Source organism: Scyliorhinus canicula, chromosome 26 (genome assembly GCF_902713615.1).
Source record: "Scyliorhinus canicula chromosome 26, sScyCan1.1, whole genome shotgun sequence".
NCBI lineage: Eukaryota > Metazoa > Chordata > Chondrichthyes > Carcharhiniformes > Scyliorhinidae > Scyliorhinus > Scyliorhinus canicula.
Window position 1 is genome coordinate 6,528,939 of NC_052171.1, and position 10,420 is coordinate 6,539,358.

Here is a 10,420-nt window from a genome sequence, read left to right on the forward strand (position 1 = left end):
AACACTGACACTGGGCATAAGGCAGACTCCCCACCATCCCAACACACTGACTCAATCTCTCCCACTCACCCCCTTCATATTTACTCACCCCCCACACACAAAATGTCAGTCTCTCACTCCCACGCACCATGAATGATGGCGGACGCAAATATCTGCATCCTCAATGATGGGGAGGCCCAGCGCATCAATGCAAAGGACAAGGCTGAAGCCAAGTGCTGAGTGGGTCATCCGTCTCGGCCTCCTCCTGAGATTCCCTGGTTCACGGTCTTCCGTCAATTTAGTTCACTCCAAATTATATCATGAAACAGTTGATGATACTGCAAAGGCTGTGGGACCTGACAACCTTCTGGCAATAGCACTGAATAGCAAAGCTGTCCCAGTACAACTACCACTGGCATTTATCCGCCAATGTAGAGAATTGTCCTGCACACAAAAGGCAGGACAAATTCAACCTGGCCAATTAATGCCCCTTCAGTTTGTCGACCATCAATAAAGTTACAGGAGGGTTGTGGTGAATGAGATTCACACGGTATTATAAGTTACCAATGTCACTCTGTTCCCAGTATATATATGTACCGATATTGTAAGTGCAGTTGCACTACCTGACCACCAGGGGGAGTAGCTCTGGGAGTACTCCAGAGTTTGTACTGGGCTCCCCCCTTGGCTCCGCCCAGAACCCCTCCCCCTGGAGCTGCTGTATAAAGATCCGTGCCACAGAGTCAGCCAGCCAGTTCACCGAAAGTTCAACGGCTAACAGGCTGGCTCTGTTGTAAGTATATTAAAACCGCTATTCTAATCCTACAAGCACGTGTCCGTAGAATTGACGGTTCCATCAAGGGTTCATCAACAGCACTATCAAGCAGCACTTACTTAGCAATAACCTGCTCACTGATGCACAGTTTGGGTTCCACCAGGCCCACTCAGCTTCTGACCTCATTACAGCATTGGTTCAAACATGGTCAAAAGTGGTGAGGTATGAGTGACTTCCCATGACATCAAGGCAATATTTGACAAAGTGTGGCATTAAGGAGCCCTCGCAAAACTGGACTCGGAAAAGACTCTCCACTGGTTGAGTCATATCTACCACAAAGAAAGATGCTTGTGGATGTTAGAGATCAATCATCTCAGTCCAGGGCTACAGGAGTTACTCAGGCCCAAAACCTACAGCTGCTTCATCAATGGCCATCATTGAGTCAGAAGTGAAGATTTTCACTGATGATTGTACAATGTTCAGCACCATTCGCAACTCCACAGATACTGAAGCAGTCTGTCTGTGTATAGCAAGAATTGGACAAGATTCAGGCTTGGGCTAACAACTGACAAATACCAGTTGTACCACACAGTACCAGGCAATGATCAACCCCATCGCAAAATCCTCAACATCAACATCCATTGGGCTATTATGGACCAGAAATTCACTGGACAATAATGTGACGACAAAAATCAGGTCGCAGGCTGCAAATTCTGCAGTAACTTACCGCCAGACTCCCCATAACAAAACTTCGGGGGGGGGGGGGGGGGGGGGGGGTTAGGTTCACCACTGAAATTAGATTCCAGAGGAACTTCTAAAAGTCAACTGAGCCTGCACTTGGAAGAAGACTAATATTCTGGATTATGGGGAAAAAGCTGAGCTGTGGAATAAATTAGACAGCTCTCAAAAAGCTGAACGGTATTTTTGCGCAATAAGATTCTACGATTCTATAATTCAAAATTCATCAACAGATAAGTGTTCTTTCATGTTGCTGTGGTTTATTCTTTAAAACTGCTCGTAAGACAGACCATGGTTGCAGACATTTTTGGAACACACTAGTGACATTAGTGATAATTGCCATTCAATCTTCATCAGTATACTTTTGCAGCACTTCCAACAATCATTAATAAAATATTCATTTATGTGCAATAAAGAAAATAGAAATGGCAGAGTCCATAATATAATATTGGAGTCCAGATGGCATTCAGGAACAATAACTCGCTATTTTTAAACATGCAGCATGAAATGGAAAACTAACAGTCAACATAAATGTGCATCGATGTAGTTATACATCCGTGTTTCCCCCAGATCAGTACATAGAACATAGAACAGTACAGCACAGAACAGGCCCTTCGGCCCTCGATGTTGTGCCGAGCAATGATCACCCTACTCAAACCCACGTATCTACCCTATACCCGTAACCCAACAACCCCCCCCCCCCCCCCCCAAACCTTACTTTTTAGGACACTACGGGCAATTTAGCATGGCCAATCCACCTAACCCGCACATCTTTGGACTGTGGGAGGAAACCGGAGCACCCGGAGGAAACCCACGCACACAAGGGGAGGACGTGCAGACTCCGCACAGACAGTGACCCAGCCGGGAACCGAACCTGGGACCCTGGAGCTGTGAAGCATTTATGCTAACCACCATGCTACCGTGCTGCCCTCTAATTAGTTGGTTGGTTTATCCAGATTTGCGCTGCTTCCTGAAGAAAGGACAAGGGAGGAAATGGAGTTTTCACATCAGTTTGAACCAATTTTGTAAAGAAGGAACATGTTTATATCATTCTTATCACATTCTGAGAAAGCATTTCACATTTAATCAATTACCTGTGAACATATAATGACTGTTATTTCGTCAACAAATGCACAGTCAAATCCCCCAAACCAATGAGGCGAATAAACATACAAACATACCAATTAGGAGCAGGAGGAGGCCCCTTGGCCCCCTGAGCCTGTCCCATCATTCAATAAGATCATGGCTGACTTCAAGCCCACATTCCTGCCTGTCCCTGATAATCTCTCACCCCCTTGTTACTCAAGAATCTAGCCAGCTCTGCTTTAAAAATATTCAGTCTCTGCTTCCACTGCCTTTTGAGGAAATGTTCCAGGACTCACAACCCTCAGAGGAAAAAGACTCATCTCTGTCTTAAATCAGCCACTTCTTATTTTTAAACAGTAACCCATAGTTCTAGATTCTCTGACAAGAGGAACATCCACTCCACATGCACCCCTCATCATCTTAAATGTTTTGATCCAGTTCCCTCTTACTCTTTTTGAACTGTAGGACAGACAATCCTAACCTCTTCATTTATTTCCTCATAAGACAACTCATCCATTCCTGGTATTAGTCCAGTAAACCCTCTCTGAACTGCTTCTAATGCATTTACATATTTCCTTAAATAAGGAGACCAATACTGTACACAATACTCCAGATGTCGACGTACCTTTCCAGTTGAAGCATAACCTCCCAACTTTTGTTATGCAATGCACCTCACCATAAATTATAACATTCTATTAGCTTTCCAGGAGGACCTTGTCGATGATTAAACACAAGTTTATTGTAGTCATAGTGAAGGCAATGATGTACCTGGCGTGGTTTCTTCTGAGGTGGATTCCCTGCCCCTGAGGATGTACACATGTTTCCATATGGTCTTCTCTTGGATTCTACCTTGTACGTGTTGATCTCTCCAACATAGCCTCAGGGACCCAATGTTACAAACATGCATGGTGTCTCCCGGTTTAAAGCCTCCCTTAGACATCCGGTGGTCGTGCTATCCCCGTTGTGATATGAGGCATGGTCCGATAATGGAGAAGGAACCTTGCCAGCTTTGTATCAAGGGAGCCCTTATTATGTTTCCTCATTCCTTGTTTGAATGTTTGAACCGCCTACTCCGCCAGGTTATTCAAGGAAAGGTGGCATGGAGTAGTTCAGATGTGCCTACCCCATTGGCACACATAAATGATTGGAACTCCTCACGAGTGGATGGGGGCCCATTGTCCATGACCAGTACCTCCGGTCCCATGGGTGCTAAATGATTTGCATAATTTTTCCATGGCAGTTCTGGAGGTGGTGATGAGCATCAGGTGCACATCCATCCACTTGGACTGGGCGACTACAAGGATCAGAAACATGGAACCCACAAACAGGTCGTCCCATGGATAGGTCAATTAGGGTGGGGCTCGTAGGGGTGATTACACTTTCCCAATTGCTTGCTGTACCTGTACACTTGCTTTTTGTGATTTCTGCACTTCGTCACCTCGATCCCGCTGCACCTCAGAGCTTTGCAACATCTCACCATTTAGATCAGGGGTGGGCAAACTACGGCCCGCGGGCCGCATGCGGCCCACCAAAGGTCTTTATGCGGCCCACCAAGTCATTAAAAAAAAAATTTTTTTTTTAAATTATTTTATTTTTTTAATTTTTAATTATTTTTTTAAGGTTAATGGGGGGGGGCTGTTGGGTTACTTACTGGTATAGGGTGGATACGTTGACTTGAGTAGGGTGATCATTGCTCGGCACAACGTCGAGGGCCGATATGTTCTATATGAGGCGCCCAGAATCATAATCGGGTGAAGTAATTATTTTACTTAATATACTATGCGGCCCTTTAAAATTATGAATTTCTGAATGTGGCCCTTGCACGGAAAAGTTTGCCCACCCCTGATTTAGATAATAAGCTTCTTTTTTTTATTCTTCCTGCCGAAATGAACAATTTCACATTTGCCAGATTATTTGCCCATTCAGCAAACTCATCTACGTTCCTTTGTCGACTCCTTTTATGCATTTACAGGATGTAGGCATCATTGGTCTGGCCAGCATTTATTGCCCATCCCGAGTGGCCTTTCAGAAGGTGGTGGTGAGTTGCCTTCTTGAACCACTGCAGTTAGTTCAAGAAGGCAACTCACATCCTCTTCACAATTTACTTTCCTACCTATCTTTGTGTCGTCAGCAAATTTAGCCACCATATCTTCAGTCCCTTAATCCAAATTATTGATAGAAGTTGTAAAATGTTGAGGTCCGACACTCACCACTGTGGCACGCCACTCGTCACATCCTGCCAACCAGAAAAATACCCATTTACGCCAACTCTGTGTTTCCTGTTAGCTGGCTGATATTCAATCCATGCCAATGTTACCCCCTAAACCACGGGCTTTTATTTTACGTAATAACATTTGAGGTGGTACCAAATCGAATGCCTTTTGGAAATCCAAGTACAGTACATCCATCAGGTAATTTGTGTTTGGTGGTGCTCTTTGAGAGCAATTGCATAGTTCATATTCAAAACAAACAGATGGTGGGTGGGATTGTCTGCATGTCTTCCAGCAGCGGAGGCAGCCTTGTATCGGCCAGCGGTGAAATCGTCTGCTCCCGCCACTGCCGGGGAACAGCGTTCCCGCTGGCAGGAACGGTTGGAGAATTCCGGCCACTGTCTCAGTTCAATGTTTATTCTGAAAGATATTCCATCTCTTGAAGGCGTGGATTCATATTGATGATGTCGCAAGTTTCCAGTTTCGACCACAATGTTAGGGGGAATTCGGAGTTTGACAATATTTGACAATAGTTTGACAGTCCAAAGATGTGCGGGTTAGGTGGATTGGCCATGCTAAATTGCCCGTAGTGTCCTAATAAAAGTAAGGTTAAGGGGGGGTTGTTGGGTTACGGGTATAGGGTGGATACGTGGGTTTGAGTAGGGTGATCATGGCTCGGCACAACATTGAGGGCCGAAGGGCCAGTTCTGTGCTGTACTGTTCTATGTTCTATGTAATAGAATCTCACACCAGCATATTCCTTACCCGTCATCTCAGGTGATGTTTACCAAGACAAGGATAAATCCCTTAAAACTACCTTTGTTTTTCCAACATAATTTTAACCTGACCCAAACTCAGAAAAGTTTTTGTTTTCAATTTAGAGTACCCAATTCACTTTTTCCAATTGAAGGGCAATTTAGCGCGGCCAATCCACCTACCCTGCACATTTTTTTTGGATTGAGGGGGTGAAACGCACGCAGACACGGGGAGAATGTGCAAACTCCACACGGACAGTGACCCAGAGCTGGGATCGAACCTGGGACCTCAGCGCCGTGATGCAGCAGGGCTAACCCACTGCGCCACCAAGCTGCACTCAAACTCAGAAAAGTTGTAAATTTCTGTTATTACTAAACTGCCAAAAGAGCAAAAGGCTCTTTTTCAAACTAACTAACTCTTCTTTCTTGGCAACTGATTGTGTAACAATGACCAGCTATACCCAATTGTCCCAGAACTGTATCTACACCCATGCAACCACCTGCAGGTTTATCTCTCCCAGCAGTCAGAAATATGAAGGAATTGGAAATGCTAATAAGGCTGTGACAGCTTCAACTCAATTTATAATATTAAAGGATTTAAAAAAATCTAATGAGCAAAATCTTTCTTTACGGAAAATGAGTTGGTAGGAGATATACAGGGCGAGATTCTCCCATATGGGGAGAAATCGTAAGGCTGGCGTCAAATCCGGGCGGGTTTGACGCCAGCCCCCCCCCCCTTCCCGACCGGGAACCGATTCTGGTCCCCGGTCGGGGCTAGCATCCCGACGGCGTAAACTCCGGCATCACGGGCTTAACGAATTTCGTTAAGCCCGCTTGCCCGAGTTAGCGCCGGCTGACGCGTCATATGACGTCAGCCGCGCATGCGCGGATTGGAAGACTCCAACCCGCGCATGCGCGGATGACGTCATCGCGTATTTGCGCGAAACCCGCGCATGCGCGGGCCGGGATGCCCCTCAGCCGCCCCGCGAATGGATACTGCGGGCCCGCTGCCCGCGATCGGTGCCCACCGATCACGGGCCCATGGCACCCTTGGCACGGCCGTGGTACTGCCGTGCCAATCGGTGCCATGGTTATAAAATGCGAGTGTTTACGGCCGTTTTTACGAACGGCCAGACCAGGTGTGTTTGCCGTTTGTAAAAACAGTCGTAAAGGGCTGGGAACTCGGCCCATCTATCAGCTGTGAATCGCTGCCGGCCGTAAGAAAACGGCGGCAGCGATTCGTATCGGGAGTCGGGCGTGGGTGGGGGGGGGGGGGGGGGAGAATAGCGGGAGGGCGTTGGAACAGCGTGGCCGTAAAATTTTACGAGCCACGCTATTCTCCGCACCGTCGGGAGTGCGGAGAATCTCGCCCACAGTGTCTACTCCTTCTGTGGATACTCCAAAGCTAGCATGTACTCTTTACAACATAACATTTGCAGGGAATTGACAACATTATTTATAAATTGAACTATAAATACAGAAGCATTCATATGATTATTTAAAAGCCATTCAGGGGAATTACTTTACTATTCCATGTTTACAAAGCATCGATTTTGGAGGAAATATGAGTTAGCCCCCAATGAAATTCCGAACACCAATGCATTGGAACATACAAGACTTGTTTTATGTAACTGCTCCCTCTGGTGGAGCACAAAAGGCCGAACGACAAAACAAAGAGAAAGACAGAAGCAGGTGTGCCTTAGTTGAATGATTAAAAATCCCCTGGTGTGCATTTTGTGTTGTCAGTGCAAGGAAATATGGATTTAAATGACAAAGGCCCAAAACGTTAGCTCCATTCTCTCTCCACAGATGCTGTCAGACCTACTGAGATTGTCCAGCACTTTGTTTTTGTTTCAGATTTCCACACCCGCAGTAATTTGCTTTCATCTTTGGATTTAAAGAGTATTGCGGGAAAACCAGTCTGAAAGAATTTTAAAATTGCAGTTTACATGTAACAGTGGGTTTGCTGTGAGTTGCTAACAGGTTTCTAGCATAAGGCAGCTGCAGAGTTCCAGTGAAGCCCAACAAAAGTTCAGTCACCTTCCGATTTTGCATTTTACACCCTCTGCACTAAGCAGCGACTTCAGCAATGCCAGACCATGAACTCTGTTCCTAATTTAGATTTTTTTTTGGTCATGTGCTGGTTTGAATCTTGTTTTCCATCTTTCTCCCTTTCAGACAAATAATTGTTCATTATTCTGGCAGTTACACGGAGTCTGGACAAATGCTTTGTCCCTTTACTGCAACCATTACCCCCTAAATGTGCCTCTTTTTCGTGACATCTTTCTCACTTAATCCCTCCAACCCTCGACCCAATCCCAGCCCTTTCCCTTCTTCCCCCCCCCCCCCCCCCCCCCCTCTCCCCTTTCAACGGCATATAACCATTTCTACCTTTCGAGAGGAGAGATGTCCTGTTGTGGAAAACACAATAAAGACAAATTCCTCAAGGTTCGATTTAAGAAAATTTATTTACCCAAATATATTTGCGGAGAGTGTTCCAGCTGCAAAAGCCAGCGCACTGCACTCTGAGATTCGATTGAAGACAGATATTTTTATAGTCTGAAATAACAGCTTGAAGTAAACAGGCATGTTTATGTTAAATAGACCTTGGAAAGTACACAAGATGAAATACGTAGTACGTACAGTTCTTGCCCTTGGCTAAAAACAACTCGAGTACACATTTTGTGATCTTTCGGAGGACAATGTGTTTTCATAAGGCCGAAACCAGGATATTAAGCAGTGTTTCATTTATGTTACCTGACCTACTTATTTTAGTCCAAAGCAGTGTTGAACGATAGTCAAGCATTTCCCAGCATGCTTCAAAGTTGGTTTCTGTTAATTTCCCTTCCACATGTCCAGAGGACACCATCTCAGACTAAAGGGACGATCCTTTAAAACTGAGATGAGGAGGAATTTCTTCAGCCAGAGGGTGGTGAATCTGTGGAACTCTTTGTTGCAGAAGGCTGTGGAGGCTAAATCACTGTGTCCTTAAGACAGAGATTGATAGGTTCATGATTAATAAGGGAATCAGAGGTTATGGTGAGAAGGCAGGAGAATGGGGATGAGAAAAATATAGAATTTACAGTGCAGGAAGGAGGCCATTCGGCCCATCAAGTCTGCACCGGCTCTTGGAAAGAGGTCCCCACCCAGCCCCACACCTCCACCCTATCCCCCATAACTCAGTAACCCCACCCAACACTAAAGGGCAATTTTGGATACTAAGGGCAATTTAGCATGGCCAATCCACCTAACCTGCACCTCTTTGGACTGTGGAAGGAAACCGGAACACCCGGAGGAAATCCACGCACACGGGGAGAACGTGCAGACTCCGCACAGACAATGACGCAAGCCGGGAATCGAACCTGGGACCCTGGAGCTGTGAAGCAATTGTGCTAACCACTATGCAACTGTGCTGCCCGTGGAGGCCACATCAGCCATGATTGAATGGCGGAGCAGACGCGATGGGCTGAGTGGCCTAATTCTACTCCCATGTCGTATGGTCTTATGTCCTGTATCCAGGGAGAATCAGGAGGTGCCCCAGAGACTGTTGGGACAATTTAATCTTGGTGACAAGGTAGTAGGAAGAAACCTGAAGACCTTACTTTAATTGTAAAGGTCAGTGGCTGCACCATCAAATGTTGTATGCTTATAAAATTCCAACAGGGTAGATGCAGGAAGGATGTTCCCATGGCAGGGGAGTCCAAAACCAGTGGTCACAGTCTGAGGATACGGGGTAGACCATTTCGGACTGAAACAAGGAGAAATGTCTTCACCCGGCAAGTATTGAGCCTGTGGAGTTCGCTGCCACAGAAAGCAGCCGAGGACAAAACATCGTGTGTTTTCAAGAAGCAGTTAGATGTAGCTAAAAGGCAAATTACTGCGGAGTCTGGAACCCGAAACAAAAACAGAAAATACTAGACAATCGCAGCAGGTCTGACAGCATCTGTGAAGAGGAAGGGAGCTAATGTAGAGTCTGGATCACTCTTTGTCAAAGGCTAAAGAAACCCAAGGATATGTGGGGAAGCGGGAACTGGTGACTGAGTTGGATGATCAGCCATGATCATAATGAATGGTGGAGCTGGCTTGAATGGCTGAATAATCTACTCCTATTTTCTATGTTAAAATGAAACACCGGTCGCACAGACCCATTAAGTGCACTGGCTTCACTCACATGGTGGTACGGTGGCACAGTGGTTAGCACTACGGTACACACAATAGAGGCCTCACGGTAGCATGGTGGTTAGCATCAATGCTTCACAGCTCCAGGGTCCCAGGTTCGATTCCCGGCTGGGTCACTGTCTGTGTGGAGTCTGCACGTCCTCCCTGTGTGTGCGTGGGTTTCCTCCGGGTGCTCCGGTTTCCTCCCACAGTCCAAAGATGTGCGGGTTAGGTGGATTGGCCATGCTAAATTGCCCGTAGTGTAAGGTTAATGGGGGGATTGTTGGGTTACGGGTATACGGGTTACGTGGGTTTAAGTAGGGTGATCATTGCTCGGCACAACATTGAGGGCTGAAGGGCCTGTTCTGTGCTGTACTGTTCTATGTTCTATGTACTGCCTCACAGCGCCAGGAACACGGGTTCAATTCCAGCCTTAGAACACAGAACATAGAACAGTACAGCACAGAACAGGCCCTTCGGCCCTCGATGTTGTGCCGAGCCATGATCACCCTACTCAAACCCACGTATCCACCCTATACCCGTAACCCAACAACTCCCCCCCCTTAACCTTACTATTAGGACACTACGGGCAATTTATCATGGCCAATCCACCTAACCCGCACATCTTTGGACTGTGGGAGGAAACCGGAGCACCCGGAGGAAACCCACGCACACACGGGGAGGACGTGCAGACTCCACACAGACAGTGACCCAGCCGGGAA